Source organism: Hyla sarda, chromosome 2 (assembly GCF_029499605.1).
Source record: "Hyla sarda isolate aHylSar1 chromosome 2, aHylSar1.hap1, whole genome shotgun sequence".
Taxonomy (NCBI): Eukaryota; Metazoa; Chordata; class Amphibia; order Anura; family Hylidae; genus Hyla; species Hyla sarda.
The window spans coordinates 201027487-201045572 of NC_079190.1; the positions used below are offsets into that span (position 1 = coordinate 201027487).

Here is an 18086-nt window from a genome sequence, read left to right on the forward strand (position 1 = left end):
GATGAGTACCCAAACACTTCAGACCCTTTCACAGTGGTTGCCATGTCTTCAGTACAGTGGAGTGCATTCATCACAGCACATATAGCTGCACTCTTTCATATCACAGCTGTACTCATCATTTGGGCACATTGGTAATGAAATACTGTAGATCAGTCATAGTTGTATGTAATGAGTCAATTGCTGATTTGTCTTTTCCTGCAATTGTTTTTTCAGCGGCTTTGCAGTCTCTACGGTATATGGAAACAATCATGTTTACATTAAACTACCGTATTAATGTCTACTGACAGCAAGCAGAGATCTCACAAAAAAGTATGTTTTGAAGCACAAAGTTTACATTTAACAGTTGCACAATCTTATATTATACAATTAATAATTTTATCCACAGAAAATGTAAATTGTTACCATCCTGATTTGCATATTTCAATAGTACAAATTAATATAATAAACTTTATAGTATACTTCTTTTTCCACTTATCAAGCTCTTTTGTTCTCCTTCCCCCTACATATTCATTTACACTTAAAATAAAAAGACCCCTCGATTTAATTCTGTATTTATAAGACAGAATCGCAGCTCACTGAGAGATTAGTTACATGCTGCCCATACAAGTCTATGAAGAACAGAAGGGTGAGGAGTAAGATAGCGGGGAAAGTGAGTTTTCAGAGCAGAGGAAGACAGAGACACACAAAGAGACTGCAGAGACAGCCAAACCTATACTAAGTAATAAATCTCACCCCAAGGCTTGATTAACATCTTAGATTGTTGACTACTGTACTATAATGCTTTCCATTCTGCTTCAGCATCTTAGTGTTTGTGTGAAGATGTAGATGCATTATCCTTTCTTACATGGATACAATATTTACAAAGAACAAATAAAGAAAACTGGTCATTGTAATGATCAGATAAAATTAAGGTAACCCTTCAAGCATAACATTAGTCCTATAAAAAGACACAAAAAGAACCTAGCGATATTGCAATGAGTTTGACAAATCACAAACTCACCTCTGGTATACCCATACATAGCCAAATTAAACAACTTTATTGCATTCCTTTTTGTATTCATTAAAAGTGCAACTAAACTAAACTTTGATATATATGTACTATTGCTTTCCCCTATACTTTAGATCTCCCTTGCTTGTAAAGCTGATCTTTGTTGTTTTCTTTTTCCCCAAACACTAAAATACATAACAATTTATTAAGGAAAAATGCAGGCGAGACAAACATAAGGAAAGGGGTGATTACAGTTTATTGTATGCATTGCAATTTTGCCTCTCATTTTCTGTGTACAACTGCTGAGAAAGTATGAACCTTGCTAACTTCTGGCATAAAAAATATCTTTGAAGTGCAATCAAATTCATGGATGGAGTGGCCGTTCTGTTAATACATTATGCACAATATTTTGCTGAGTCTATTTTTCTACTGACACAAGAAACATCAGGGTTTTTTATTACCTAAATTACAGAGGGAAGGTAGGTTAAAAGAGGGAAATATTGACTATGACTATGATAAGGGGAATGGGGGTCATATGTGAAAAGTTGGGGAAAGAAGGTTCAATTAAGCAGGGTAGCACACCTAAAGTTGCATTGTGGTATTGTTGAGTGACAGGGTCTGGTTCTGAGGAATAGTGTAGAAGAATATTTTATAAAAGAAAAGAAAACATAGGGGTAGGTCTATGTGAAAACATGTATTTTTTGGATACATTGAAATCTGTGGATGTCGGGAATTAATCTGATTGTCTGGGGTATGACATTCTAGAGAACTGGTGTAATGCAAGAACAGTCTAAGAGATGAGAGTGAAAGGTTTGGATTATGGAGGATATTAGTCTTAGATCACTAACAGAATGTGGATTCAGGTAGGGTCGTAGACTTGTGGAAAGCCTTGTGGAGCCTTGGCTGGGACACAATAGATCCTGGCATGTTCCTGCTTCATACCTAGAGGACAATGGGGCTGATTTCAGTAACAAGGTGCCGTTGTTGATAAAGGTTGCAGTTAACACTTTATATGCCTCCTTTCAAAGTTGACAGTAGCATCTTATTGAGCTATAGAACAGTTTTGATTTCACAGTGGTCCAGATCATCCCTCTTGCTTTCACAGTGGTCCAGTTTGATTTCACAGTGGGCCAGTTTGATTTCACAGTGGTCCAGATCATCCCACCAATCGACCTTCTCCCCTTGATCATGCGCAAGGGGAGAAGGTCGATTGGTGTAGGTATGATCTGCTTCCATGGCTGCAAGGGATCTTCTATTGATAATGCCTGCCTGTGTCAAGCTCTACCAATAGGATGCAGATGTGATGGATAAATGCAGTCTCATACAAGTCCTTTAGAGGCACATCACAGCGCTGAAAAAATTGAATAAAAAGTGATTCAAAAATCACATCTATGTTTCTTAACTCTATCGGAGTGGAAATAATAACTGGATGTACGCTCTGTTTGGTATAGTGTGGACTACAATCTACAAACGTTGACGCAAATAACAAGCCGTCATATGAGTCTGTAGATTTTTTTTTTTTTTTTAAGTGTTAAACTGTTATGGCTATTAGAAGATGAAGGAGGCAAAATGAAAGTGCAAAAAAAAAGAAAAGAAAAAAAATCGTATGTCCTTAATGGGTTAAAGAGTACCTGTGACCAAACTAAACTTTTAATATAATATTCCTTATGTTATTATAAGACACTTTGCTATTAACTTGCTGTTAAAATTCTCCACCTTTCTATGTTTTTAATATGATTGAAAAAACAGCCGCTAGGTGCTCTGTTCTGTTCCCAAACAGTTATTTCGGTCTCCACCCGGACTTGCAGAAGTCTAAACTCGAGGCACATGCGGGGCACAGCTCTCGAAGGCTTCACTGACGTCATGCCTGCCTGAGAACGCCCACTTTCTCCTGCCGGGAGCTCACACAATGTGCGCAGGGGGAAAGGTATGATAAAGAGCTTTTTAAAGCTCTGATTTTTTTTTTTTTAGGGCAGGAGGGGTGTTAGGAGTAGTTAAGAAATATAATCTGTTTTGAAAATATGGTTTGATGACAGGTACTCTTTAACCTCTTAAGGACCAATGACGTTGTGGAACGTCATGGCACCCTGGGCTTTAAGGACCAATGACGTTCCACAACGTCATGGCATTTTCCGGTCTCTGCCGCTCGCCGGGCAGAGATCGGAACTGGATGCCTGCTGAAATCCTTCAGCAGGCATCCAGGGCAAACGCCAAGTGGGGCCATGTAGGCCCCCCATGTCGGCGATCGCCGCAAATCGCAAGGGAAATCGCCCTTGCGATCTGCGGCGATACCGGGCTGATCGGGTCTCTGGGACCCGACCGCCCGGTAATTTCGCATGATCCCGGCTGTCACAGACAGCCAGGACCATGCTGGAGCCTAGGAGCGAGGTGGCAAGCCTGCCACCTCCTCCGATCCCCTGTGATCTGTCGGTTAGTTAACCGACCAATCGCAGGAGGGTGGGCGGTTACTTACTCCCGTCCTGCCCGGCCCCTTGAAGTCCGGAGAGGACGGGAGGAAGACCGGAGGACGCGGCGGGGGACGGGGGAGTGCTGGGGACCGGCCCCGGTACTTACCTCGTCCCTGAAGACCCGGATCCTGGCGGCGGAGACGGCGGCGGCGGCGACAGGTGAGTAGATCTTCAGCCGCGGTCGGGCCCTTTACAGCAATGCATGTCGCCGTAAAGCGACATGCATTGCTGTTAAGGGACCCTGTAAACTACAACTCCCAGCATGCCCAGACAGCCCTTGGCGTCTGAGTATGCTGGGAGTTGCAGTTTTGCAACATCTGGAGGTCCACAGTTTGGAGACCACTGTGCCCTTCCAGATGTTGCAAAACTACACATCCTCAGCATGCCCTTACTGTCCAGGCATGCTGGGAGTTGTAGTTCTGCAACATCTGGCCCTTCAGATGTTGCAGAACTACAACTCCCAGCATGCCTGGACAGTTTTGGCATACTGGGAGTTGTAGTTTTGCAACATCTGGAAGGGCACAGATTGGGAACCACTGTATTAGTGGTCTGCAAACTGTAGTCCTCCAGATGTTGCAAAACTACTAGCTCTAAAGATGTTGCCGAACTACTACTCCCAGCATGCCTGAGAATGCTGGGAGTTGTGGTTTTGCAACAACAGGAGGCACACTGGTTGGGAAACATTGTCTGTTTCCTAACTCAGTGTTTCCCAACCCGTGTGCCTCCAGCTGTTGCAAAACTATAACTACCAGCATGCACTGATGGACTGTGCATGCTGGGAGTTGTAGTTTTGCAACAGCTGGAGGTCCCCCCCCCCCCCCCCCACTGTGAATGTACAGGATACATTCACATGGGCAGGGGGCTTACAGTGAGTATCAGGCTGCAAGTTTGCGATGCAGCAAATTTTGCGCGGCAGCTCAAACTCGCTGTAATCCCCCGCCCGTGTGACTGTACCCTAAAAACACTACACTAACACAAAATAAAATAAAAAGTAAAAAACACTACATATACGCATACCCCTACACAGCCCCCCTCCCCAATAAAAATGAAAACGTCTGGTACGCCACTGTTTCCAAAATGGAGCCTCCAGCTGTTGCAAAACAACAACTCCCAGTATTGCCGGACAGCCGTTGACTGTCCAGGCATGCTGGGAGTTTTGCAACAGCTGGAGGCACCCTGTTTGGGAATCACTGGCGTAGAATACCCCCATGTCCACCCCTATGCAAGTCCCTAATTTAGGCCTCAAATGCGCATGGCGCTCTCACTTTGGAGCCCTGTCGTATTTCAAGGCAACAGTTTAGGGCCACATATGGGGTATCGCCATACTCGGGAGAAATTTCTTAACAAATTTTGGGGGGCTTTTTCTCCTTTCACCCCTCATGAAAAGGTGAAGTTGGGGGTCTACACCAGCATGTTAGTGTAAAAAAAAAAATTTTTTACACTAACATGCTGGTGTTGCCCCATACTTTTCATTTTGACAAGAGGTAAAAGGGAAAAACGCCCCCAAAAATTTGTAATGCAATTTCTCCCGACTACGGAGATACCCCATATGTGGGCGCAAAGTGCTCTGGGGGCGCACAACAAGGCCCAGAAGGGTGAGTGCACCATGTACATTTGAGGTGATTTGCACAGGGCTGGCTGATTGTTACAGCGGTTTTGACAAACGCAAAAAAAACAAAACCTCACATGTGACCCCATTTCGGAAACTACACCCCTCACGGAATGTAATGAGGGGTGCAGTGAGAATTTACCCCCCACTGGTGTCTGACAGATCTTTGGAACAGTGGGCTGCGCAAATTAAAAATGTTGTACAGCCCACTGTTCCAAAGATCTGACAGACACCATTTGGGGGGTAAATGCTCACTGTACTCCTTGTTACGTTCCTCAAGGGGTTTAGTTTCCAAAATGGTATGCCATGTGGGGGTTATTTTGCTGTCCTGGCACCATAGGGGCTTCCTAAATGCGGCATGCCCCCCGAGCAAAATTTGTTCTCAAAAAGCCAAATATGACTCCCTCTCTTCTGAGCATTTTGTAGTTTGCCCGTAGTGCGCTTCAGGTCAATTTATGGGGTACCTTCATACTCATAAGAGATGGGGTTACAAATTTTGGCGGGTATTTTCTGCTATTAACCCTTGCAAAAATGTGAAATTTGGGGGGGAAACACACATTTTAGTGAAATTATAATTTTTTTTTTTTACGTATGCAAAAGTCGTGAAACCCCTGTGGGGTATTAAGGCTCACTTTATTTCTTGTTACGTTCCTCAAGGGGTCTAGTTTCCAAAATGGTATGCCATGTGGGTATTTTTTGCTGTCCTGGCACCATAGGGGCTTCCTAAATGCGACATGCCCCCGAGCAAAATTTGCTCTCAAAAAGCCAAATATGACTCCTTCTCTTCTGAGCATTGTAGTTCGCCCGTAGTACACTTCAGGTCAACTTATGGGGTACCTCCATACTCAGAAGAGATGGGGTTACAAATTTTGGGGGGTATTTTCTGCTATTAACCCTTGCATACATGTGAAATTTGGGTGGAAACACACATTTTAGTGACATTTTTAAAACATTTTTTTACATATGCAAAAGTCGTGAAACACCTGTGGGGTATTAAGGCTCACTTTATTCCTTGTTACGTTCCTCAAGGGGTCTAGTTTCCAAAATGGTATGCCATGTGGGTATTTTTTCCTGTTCTGGCACCATAGGGGCTTCCTAAATGCAACATGCCCCCCAAAAACCATTTCAGAAAAACGTACTCTCCAAAATCCCCTCGTCGCTCCTTCGCTTCTGAGCCCTCTACTGTGCCCGCTGAACACTTTACATAGACATATGAGGTATGTGCTTACTCGAGAGAAATTGGGCTACAAATATAAGTATACAATTTCTCCTTTTACCCCTTGTAAAAATTCAAAAATTGGGTCTACAAGAACATGCAAGTGTAAAAAATGAAGATTGTGAATTTTCTCCTTCACTTTGCTGCTATTCCTGTGAAACACCTAAAGGGTTAAAACGCTGACTGAATGTCATTTTGAATACTTTGGGGGGTGCAGTTTTTATAATGGGGTCATTTATGGGGTATTTCTAATATAAAGACCCTTCAAATCCACTTCAAAGCTGAACTGGTCCCTGAAAAATTGTGATTTTGGAAATTTTGTGAAAAATTGGAAAATTGCTGCTGAACTTTGAAGCCCTCTGGTGTCTTCCAAAAGTAAAAAATCGTAAATTTTATGATGCAAACATAAAGTGGACATATTGTATATGTGAATAAAAAAAAAATTTTTTTGGAATATCCATTTTCCTTACAAGCAGAGAGCTTCAAAGTTAGAAAAATGCAAAATTTTCAATTTTTTCATCAAATTTTGGAATTTTTCACTAAGAAACGATGCAAGTATCGACAAAATTTTACCAATAACATAAAGTAGAATATGTCACGAAAAAACAATCTTGGAATCAGAATGATAGGTAAAAGCGTCTTAGAGTTATTAATGCTTAAAGTGACAGTGGTCAGATGTTCAAAAAACGCTCTGGTCCTAAGGTGTAAAATGGCCTGGTCCTTAAGGGGTTAAAGGGGTACTCTGCCCCTAGACATCTTATCCCCTATCCAAAGGATAGGGGATAAGATGTCAGATCGCCGGGGTCCATCTGCTGTGGATCCCCGGGATCTCCGCTGTGGCACCCCGCTATCATTACTGCGTAATGACGGGCAATACAAGGGCCAGAGCATCGTTGCATGACGGCTCCGCCCCCTTGTGACGTAACGGCCCGCCCCCTCAATACAAGTCTATGTGAGGGCCATTACGCCCCCTCCCATAGACTTGTATTGAGGCGGCATGCCGTTACGTCAAGAGGGGCTCCAGCCCATGTAACGGGATCTCTGCACAGAGCAGACTCGCTCCGTGCATAATGACCAGCGATACGCTGGTCATTGTGCACGGAACGAGTCTTCTCTGTGCAGTAATGATAGTGGGGTGCCGCAGCAGAGATCCCGGAGGTCCCCAGCAGTGAGACCCCGATGATCTTACATCTTATCCCCTATCCTTTGGATAGAGGATAAGATGTCTAGGGGCGGAGTACCCCTTTAAGTTATACGTATGTGTGTTTGGTTTTTCTTATTCTTTGTCTTTTTCTCTTTTTATTTCCTTTTCTTCTCTCTTTTTATCTCCTTTTCCCCCTCTTTTTTGATTTTTCCCCCTCCTATTTTACACAGGAGATTCTTTTTCTTTTCTTTTTAGCATTTGCGTTTAATTTCAATTTTTTTTTTTACTTGGTTATCTTATAATATGTTGTGCAACATTTTTTGTTGGATAAAAAGCTGGGTCAAACACAGTCAAATGTTTGGATTACAAAGTTTCTTTCTATACTACACAATACTATTTTCAGTCATACAGCATTTTTATAATGGTGTATTTTTTATTTGATGTCTAAAAATTTTGACTTTTCTAAATAAATGTATGTTTTCATGATAAATATGACATCGTTTTGTAATATCTATTTTCATGTATATAGTAACAAAGAAAGAAAATGGTTATCATATTTATATGTCTGTAAAGCAGGGGTCTCCAACTCCCAGCTCGCGTAACGAAATTTTGCAGCCAGCATCAGGGATCTGGAATTTATCGTCCCAACACCCCGGACATGCAGTTCCGGGCACCGGGCAGTTGACTTCTTAAGGTATTTAGCCCTGCTTCTGTCAAGCAGGGCTAAATGCCGGAAGACTTCACACACTTCCGCAAACACTGCTACATGGAACCTGGTGCACATATGAAGGGGCAACCAGTCTTGCCCCATCACTAAACTGCTACTTACATCTGCCTGTGGGGACTTTCTGGTGGAGGTGCACGCAGTGAGTGACGCCGACATCCTGTGCAGCATGTGCGATGACATCACTCCACCAGGAAGTACCCGCAGGCAGATGTAAGTAGCACTGTCCAGGTGGGGAATCTGTGCCAAGGCAACCTAATGTGGGGAATCTGTGCTAAGGCTACCTATTGTGGGGAATCTGTGCTAAGGCTACCTAATGTGGGGAATCTGTGCTAAGGCTACCTAATGTGGGGAAACTGTGCCAAGGCTACCTAATGTGGGAAAACTGTGCAATGGATACCTAATGTGGGAAAACTATGCTATCTAATGTGGGGAAACTGCTACCTTCCTAAGTTGGGGAAAATGCTGCCTACCTAATGCCCCCCCTGCAGTAGCACCCCCATCATCCATCAGCACAGGCTATTACCACAGGGTGGTAGGGGGGGAGGGGGGGGGTGTTGCTGGTAGATGATGATGAGGGTGCTTCTGCTGGGGGGGTGTTGCTGGTGGATGATGAGGGTGCTAATGCTGGTGGGGGGTGTTGCTGGTGGATGATGAGGGGCACATTATGGGGGCATTATATGTAGAGATAAGAGAACTTTTGAAAATTCGATTCGGCTGATTTGCCGAATTTTCTGAAAAAAACTGTTTCAGGTCGAATTTTTTTGCGGTGAATCTATATTAAAAACTATTTCTGGCCTACAGAGAGCCTCAATAGGTGTGTAGAACACTTTGCTTTGTTCTAACACGCATATGGAGTGTGCTGGAGTAGTGAAATAATACTGTTATTCAGTATGACATACAGATTACAGGCATCGCTATTACAATCACTGCCGCAGAGCAGCACAAACACAGAGCTTGGAGGTGGCGGCAGCATGAGGAGACCATGTAGTGGCTGAATGACACAGCATGGAGGTGGCGGCAGCAAGAGCAGACCATATAGTGGCTGAATGACACAACCTGGAATTGGGGGCAGCATGAGACCATATAGTGGCTGAATGATACAGCCTGGAGTTACGGCAGCATGAGGAGACCATATAGTGGTTAAATGACACAGCCTGGAGTTGGCAGCAGCATGAGGAGACCATATAGTGGCTGAATGACATAGCGTGGAGGTGTTGGCCGCATGAGGAGACCATATAGTGGCTGAATGACAAAGCATGGAGGTATTGGCAGCATGAGGAGACCATATAGTGGCTAAATGACACAGCGTGGGGGTGTTGGCAGCATGAGGAGACAATATAGTGGCTAAATGACACAGCCTGGAGCTGGCAGCAGCATGAGTAGACACTCGGGCATCACAACCCCTGAGATTAACCCCTTAACGCGGGACGTAAATGTACGTCCCGGTGAGCTGATACTTAACACACCAGGACATACATTTACGTCCTTTGCATAACCGCGAGCATCGGAGCGATGCTCGGGTCATGCATGGCAGGTCCCGGCTGCTGATAGCCAGGGACGCACCGATAATGGCGGACATCTGCGATCACACGGATGTCCGCCATTAACCCCTCAGATGCCGTGATCAATACAGATCACGGCATCTGCAGCATCACGGTCACTAAAATCGATGATCGAATTGCCGGCAGCACTACCGCGGCGATCCGATGATCCAGAATGGCAGACGGAGGTCACCTCACCTGCCTCCGCTGCCTTCCACGGGTCTTCTGCACTTGTCTGCGATCGAGCAGACCAGAGCAGAAGATGACCGAAAATATTGATCAGTGCTATGCCGTATGCATGGCACTGAACAGTATTAGCAATCAAATGATTGCTATAAATAGTCCCCTATGGGGACTATTAAAGTGTAAAAATAAAAGTAAAACATTTTAAAAAAAAGTTTTTAAAAAAATTGAAAAACCCCCTCCCCCGATAAAAACGTAAATTGTCCCATTTTCCCTATTTCACCCCAAAAAAGTAAAAAAAATAAAAATATTTTATATACATATTTGGTATCGCCGTGTGCATAAATATCCAAACTATTAAAATAAAATGTTAATGATATCGTACAGTGAATGGCGTGAACGTAAAAAAAAAAAAGTCCAAGCTAGCTGCTTTTTTATAACATTTTATTCCCAAAAAAATTATAAAAAAAATAATTAAAGGTTTCATATAAGCAAATATGGTATCAACAAAAAGCACAGATCATGGCACAAAACATGAGCCCTCATACCGCCGCTTATATGGAAAAATGAAAAAGTTATAGGTCATCTAAATAGGGAGATTTTAAACGTACTAATTTGGTTAAAAAGTTTACAATTTATTTTAAGCGCAACAGTAACAGATAAGTATATTATCATGGGTATCATTTTAATCGTATTGACCCAAAGAATAAAGAACACATGTCATTTTTACTGTAAATTGTACGGCGTGAAAACGAAACCTTCCAAAATTAGCAAAATGGCGGTTTTCTTTTTAATTTCCCCACACTAATAGTATTTTTTTGGTTGCGACATATGTTTTATGGTGAAGTGAAGGATGGCATTACAAAGGATACTAGTCTGAGGATGAAAATATAGAAGAGTTATGATTTTTTGAAGGCAAGGAGGAAAAAACGAAAAAGTCCTTAAGGGGTTAAAAGATGAATTTTGAAATTGAAATTGAAGATTTATGGTAGCTAGTGCTACCATAACATTTTTTAAGCCCAGACTCCGCAGCATCAGTAAACAATATATTGGCTGAATGACACAGCCTGGAGGTGGCTGAATCATGAGGAGACCCTATAGTGGCTGAATGGCACGGCCCAGAGGTGGCTGATGCATGCGGAGACTATATAGTGGCTGAATGGCAAAGCCTGGAGGTGGCTAAAGCACAAGGAGACCATATCGTGCCTGAATGCACAGCCTGAAGTTGCTAGAAATATGAGGAGACCATTGCAATTTTAGATCTTTAAATTTAAATTTAAGATTTTGAAATTGAAATTGAGGATTTTGAAAATGAAATTTTTAGTGTCCCGGGCCCCGGCATGTGGGTACAAAGGACCAAATCTAAAAAGGAGTCACATGTCACATGGCAGCACAATGACAGAGTCTTGAGGTGGCATCAGTATGAGGAGACCATATAGTGGCCAAATGACTGCCTGGAGTTTGTGGCAGCATGGGGAGAGCATACTGAGGAGATCATATAGTGTCTGAGGAGATCATATAGTGATTGAACGGCACAGCCTGGAGTTGGCTGAATCAAGAGGATACCATATAGTCGCTGAATGGCACCACCTGGAGGTGGCTGAAGCATGAGAAGAGACCATATAGTGTTTGAATGGCACAGCCTGGAGTTGGCTGAAGCATGAGGATACCATATAGTGGCTGAATGGCACAGCCTGTAGTTGGCTGAAGCATGAGGATACCATATAGTGGCTGAATGGCACAGCCTGGAGTTGGCTGAAGCATGAGAAGACCATTAAAATTTAAGATTTTTACATTTAAATTTAAGATTTTTAAATTGAAATTGAGGATTTTTAAATTGAAATTTTAACAAGTTTTAGTGTCCTGGGCCCCAGTGTGTTGGTACAAAGGACTAAGTTTAACAAGTAGTCACATGTCACATGGCAGCACACTGACAGAGCCTGGAGGTGGCATCAGTATGAGGAGACCATATAGTGGCTGAATGACTGCCTGGAGTTTGTGGCAGCATGGGGAAATCATATAGTGTCTGAATGGCAAGCCTGGAGTTGGCTGAAGGATGAGGAGACCATATGGTGTCTGAATGGCACAGCCTGGCGGTGGCTGAAGCATGAGGAGACAATATAGTGGCTGAATGGCAAAGCCTCTAGGTGGCTGAAGCATGAGAAGAGACATTTAGTGGCTGAATGGCACAGCCTGGAGTTGGCTGAAGCATGAGGAGACCATATAGTGTCTGACTGGCACAGCCTGGAGTTGGCTGAAGCATGAGGGTACCATATAGTGTCTGAATGGCACAGCCTGGAGGTGGCTGAGGCATGAGGAGACCATATAGTGGCTGAATGAGACAGCCTGGAGGTGGCAGCAGCAGCATCAGGAGTCCTGAAAGTGACCTGGGTGGCAATTCCAGTACCCGGTGACAAAGGTGGGGGGAAAAAAGGTCTGATGCGGAGGAATGTTTGTAACTGGGGAGCAGTGCCTTAAATCTGTTTGGCACTATCCATATTTGTGTTTGTGTGGCACCATGGTCAATTTACTCTGATGCATAAGGCATTGGTGGGTGGAAATGGCTGATCCATGCCTGATTCATCTTCACAAAGGTCGGTCTCTCCACATTTTTCGTGGACATATGAGTTCTCCTTGGGGTGACTATACCATCGCCGCACTAAACAGCCGCTCTGATGGCACACTACTTGCCGGGTAGGACAGCTTTTCCAGGGCAAACTCTGCTGGTTGCGGCAACAAATCAAGTTTTGCTGCCCAGAAGTCCAGCGGATCTTAAAGGTGTGTTGGCATGGGCATGTCAAGGTATGCCACCACCTGCTGGTTCAGGTCCTGTTCCAGGTCTACCTCATCAGTAACTATAGACTGCTGCTGATGGAGCTGGTACTGTTCCTGCCACCCATCCCCAGCAGCCATGGCAGTGGAAGGTGAGCGCAGGGGGCCCACCTATTCGGACCTGCGAGAGGATGGACGATGGCGCCGATAGGCATTGGCCAACTGACTACATAGGATGCCTCTGTAGTAGGTCATTTTGTCCTCCCTCTCAGTGCGTGTAAAAAAGGCTTCTATTTTGTGATGGTGGCGAGGGTCCAATGAGGTGGAGATTCAAAAGTCATCCCGCTGCCGAATGGTGACAATTCGGCTGTCACTACGCAAGCAAGTGAGCGTGCATTGTGCCATTTGTGCAAGTGACTCGGAGGGACTCCCTGCCTCCATCTCCACTGCATACTGCCACTGTGTGTCTAGGTCTTCTGTCTCACCTTCCTCGAAACCCTCTAGCTCCTCTGGCTGCTCCTGCTCATCCTCTCCTGTCAGATTACTAGAAAAACCACCCATTTGGTGAAACCTAAACTGTGGTCCACTGTGCCCCTCCCCCTCCTCCTCCTCCAGTTCAGCCCCCACAGGGCTCATGTGGCCATGAGATGTAGGCACCACGTCTCCAGTGCCCTGACCAGCCATCTTACGTGTTGCTAGAAATGAAGCAGTGGAATGACGTTGTTCCTCCCGTAATCCTGGTGACTTACTAATAATAGGACTTCCTCAAAGGGCCTGAGCAAACGGCAGGTGTCACGTATGAGCTGCCACTGATTGACATTGAAGTTACACATGGGAGTCCCCCTATCCGATTGGATCATCAAGAAAACAATGATGGCTTTTCTCTGTTCGTACAGTCGGTCCAACATATGGAGGGTGGAATTCCAACATGTGGCAACGTCACAAATCAGACTATGTTGGGAGATACCATTCTGATGCTGCAGCTCAAGGAGGGTGTGCTTTGCGGTGAACGAGTGGCTGAAGTGCATGCAAAGTTTCCTTCCCATTGAAAATGGGTTGAACCCTACAGGAGCCACTTCACAACCAGATAGAACACGTGTGCCATGCAGGACGCATGGCTCAGCCTTCCAAGTCGCAGTGCATGCAAGATGTTCTTCCCGTTATCAGTCCCCATGATTCCCATTTCTAGATTTTGGAGAGTAAGCCATGCTCCGACTTCTTTACAAATCACTTTTAGCAGTTCCTCTCCTGTGTGACTCAGTTTGCCAAGGCAAACCATGTGAATGACAGCGTGACAACGCCTAGCCCTGCACACAGGGTATGCTGAAGGGCCACTGAGACTTGTCTGGATAGTGGAGGCTGAGGACACAGTGGAGGATAAGGAGGCTGAGTCGCACACTGTCACAGGACCAACGGCCTGAAGCATGGAGGAGGAAGCAGCGTGACCTGTCCAAGACGAAAACATTCACCCAGTGAGCCGTAAAGGACATGTATTGTCCCTGACCATAGTTACAGCTCTAGATATCGGCGCTGCCGTGCATTTTAGTATACACCAACAGGCTCAAGGACTGGCCGACCTTCTCTTCCACAAAATTGTGCAGGGCTGGTACTGCCTTATTTGCAAATAAATGATGGCTTGGCACTCTCCACCTCAGCTCGGCACAAGCCATCAGTTCATCGAAAGGTGCAGAGTCCACCACTTGAAAAGGGAGGGACTGCAGCACCAGCAACTTAGACAGGAGCACATTCAGCTTCTGCGCCATTGGATGAGTGAGCGCATACTGTTGTCTCTTGGACATGGCTTCGCCGTTGGATTTGTTGGCAGAATGGCTGACTAAGAGTAGGAGGAGCAGGAGCATCTGGAGCAACAGAAGGAGGGTACGACACACAGCTCCCTTCGGCTGAGGTTTTGGAGCCTTGGCTGGCTGAAGGAGGGAGTGGCATGACACTGGGTGATGCAGCAGGCTGGACCACTACATCAGAGCCACGATTCTACCGGGTTGCTTTATGGCGAAGCATATGTTGATGCAGGGCCGTGGTGCCAACATTGGGACCCTGGCCACGCTTCACCTTCTGCCGACATATCTTGCATGTGGCTATGTGAACCTCCTCCGTATGCTTGATGAAAAACTGCCACACTGTCAAGTAGCTGATTTTCCCACCAGCAGTCCACACTAATTGACTGCTACTATCACCGTCTCCAGGAACCCCTGTTCCACTACCTCCTGGGAAGGTAGGCTGCCGCAAAGCAGGTGGCCTCCCCTGGGCACGTTTGGCTCCAGAATTTCTACTTCTGCCACTATGCTGACTGCTAACTAGTGTTGCGCGCGAATATTCGCAATGCGAATTTTATTCGCGAATATCGCATATTCGCGAATTCGCGAATATTCGCGAATATTCGCGAATATAGCGCTATATATTCGTAATTACGAATATTCGTTTTTTTTTTTTTTTTTTACAGTACACATCACAGTGATCACCCCTCTCTGCTTCCAGCTTGTGTGGTGTAAAGAAGGCTCTAATACTACTGTGTGAGACTGGTGTGCGAATTTTCGCATATGCGAAAATGTGCATATACTCATTTTCGCATATGCAAATTTTCACTTATGTTAATTTATATATATATATGCTAATTTTCGCATATGTTAATTTTTGCATACGCGAATTTTCGCATATGCGAAAATAAAACGAGAATATTACGAACATGCGAATATTCGCGAATATATGACGAATATTCATCCATATATTCGCGAATATTCACGAATTCGAATATGGCCTATGCCGCTCAACACTACTGCTAACCATGCTATCACCTTGCTGGCTCAGCTGCTGCCTCACGGGCAACCTGAAACTCTCTTCTCCTGATGATGATGAAGCCCCTTCTGCACCCGGCTCCCAATTACGATTGGCTTCATCATAATGAAACAAGTGTCTGCACGTCACTGATGTCCTCCTCAGGTTCCTCAACAGTGTCTGCTTCAGGACCCTGAACGCTGGCAAAACCGCCTCCCACGTCACTCTCCTCATCACTACTTGCCTGCCTAGCGGGGGAAGCGGCACACGTCTCCTCCACTTCTTGGCTGCTGACTGTCCTCTATTAGATCATCCTCATTAAATAGTGGAGCTGAACCCACAGCAGAAGATACTTCTGTAGGGGAGGGAACAGCATAGGACAGAGGCAATGGGAGGATGGGGACTGCTCCAGGGCCATGCCAACTGAAAGTTTTGTCTGAGGAACCCACTGACTGTTGACTGGGGGTGTCAGATGTCACTTGTGATGAAGTTGATGACCATGTTAACCAATCGATGACGGCAGATGGGTTGCGGGTAGAGACATGACCGCTAGCTGATACCAGGAGCTCAGGCCTCACGCTGCGACTCCTGCTGCCACTCGCCACTAGTCTTCTGCGACCTCTCCCTGATGAATTTAGGCCACTGTCACTACTCTGTGAATGTCTTGGCACTTCTCTGCAGGACATACTTAGTGCGTATATGAGGGGAGTACAATACGCTTCACTACGCTTAAAACAGTATTTGTCTAGAACACCAGCTGGTGACTACTTTTTCCTGGACTTTTACAGTATTTAGGCCCTTGACAGATTAACAGGTACAAAATAGTACACTACTTAGATGTAGGTATGTGTTATGCACTTATGAGGGCAGAAAAATGTGCTACAGTGCACTTAAAAAAAGTACTTGAGTACAGCACCAGTCGGTGAGTACTTTTGCCTGGACTTTCACAGTATCTAGGCCCTTGACAGATTAACAGGTACAAAATAGTACACTACTTAGATGTACGTATGTGGTATGCACTTTTGAGGGCAGAAAAATGCACTACAGTACACTTAAAAAAGTATCTGAGTAAAAACACCAGCTAATGTGTACTTTTATCTATGAGGGCAGAAAAATGCGCTACTGTACGCTTCAAAAATTATTTGAGTAAAATACCAGCCGGTGATTACTTTTGGCTGTCCTTTCACAGTATGTAGGCCCTTGACAGATTAACAAGTGCAAAATAGTAAACCACTTAGATGTAGTTATGGGGTATGCACTCATGAGGGCAGAAAAATACTCTACAGTACATTAAAAAAAAATTGCCCACAACACCTACAGTACACAACAATGCTGCAGCACATAGTCACTGTGTACTAAACCCAAAATTGCAAAAATACTTTCTCAAATACTATTAGGAATGGACTGCTGGATATAGATTATACTGTCTACAGACTAGTATGACCAGCAGACCAGTTGTTGTGGCACAAAGACACATATTTGCCCTAAAAAATTATTTCTCTCTCCTCTGAAAACGTTTCTGCAGCTGAGGCAACACACAGCTCTCTGCCCATGGCCGTAACATCCTTGGCACTCCTGGAGCGCTTGCTCCGGGCCCGTGCCCTAAGGGGGCCCCATCACATTCGGGACATCCCTGTGTCCCGAAAAATCATTTCAAGACACTGTTGTCCCTGTTACATCTCTGCGCCCCCGCAAAAACTTTAATAACGCAGGGGCCGCCGGGAAGTAGCGCACGCAGGGAGAAGAGCGGAGCGGAGGAGTGAGGATGACGCGCGTGTATGGTAAGTTACCAGCGGCACGTCATCTTCAGTGTTCCCACCACTGCTCCTCCGATCGTGACCCTGGACCGGAGGAGCGGTGGTCGGAACACTGAAGTGGGGCAGTAAACAGACATACAGCCTCCAGCCAAACACTATATATGGCTGAAGGCTCTATGTCTGTGGGGGAACTATACTGCACCTAATTTGGGGGAAGTGTACTGCACCTAATGTGGAGAACTATACTATGCCTAATGTTGGGGAACTGTACTACACCTAATGTGGACAACTAAACTGCATCTAATGTGGGGGAACTGTACTGCACCTAATGTGGGGGAACTGTACTGCACCTAATGTGGAGAACTATACTGCACCTAATGTGGGGGAACTGTACTGCACCTAATGTGGGGGAACTGTACTGCACCTAATGTGGAGAACTGTACTGCACCTAATGTGGGGGAACTGTACTGCACCTAATGTGGGGGACTATACTGCACCTAATGTGGGGAACTATACTGCACCTAATGTGGGGAACTATACTGCACCTAATGTGGGGGAACTGTACTGCACCTGATATGGGGAAGCTATACTGCACCTAATGTGTGGGAACTGTACTGCACCTAATGTGGGGGACTATACTGCACTTAATGTGGGGGACTATACTGCACCTAATGTGGGGAACTATACTGCACCTAATGTGGGGGAACTATACTGCACTTAATGTGGGGCACTGTACTGCACCCAATGTGTCGGAACTGTACTGCATCTAATGTGGGGGAACTGTACTGCACCTAATGTGGGGGAACTGTACTTCCAACCTAATGTGGGGGAACTGTACTGCAAACCTAATGCAGGGGGAACTGTACTGCCAACTTAATGTGGGGGGGA

General features: G+C 45.1%; 1 protein-coding gene across 4 annotated transcripts in view; it reads right to left on the minus strand.

Annotated features, from left to right (window-relative positions):
* Nucleotides 1–18086, minus strand: part of DMD (dystrophin) — a 2642350-nt gene that overhangs the window by 566874 nt on the left and 2057390 nt on the right. The gene's annotated exons all lie outside the window — the stretch shown is intronic.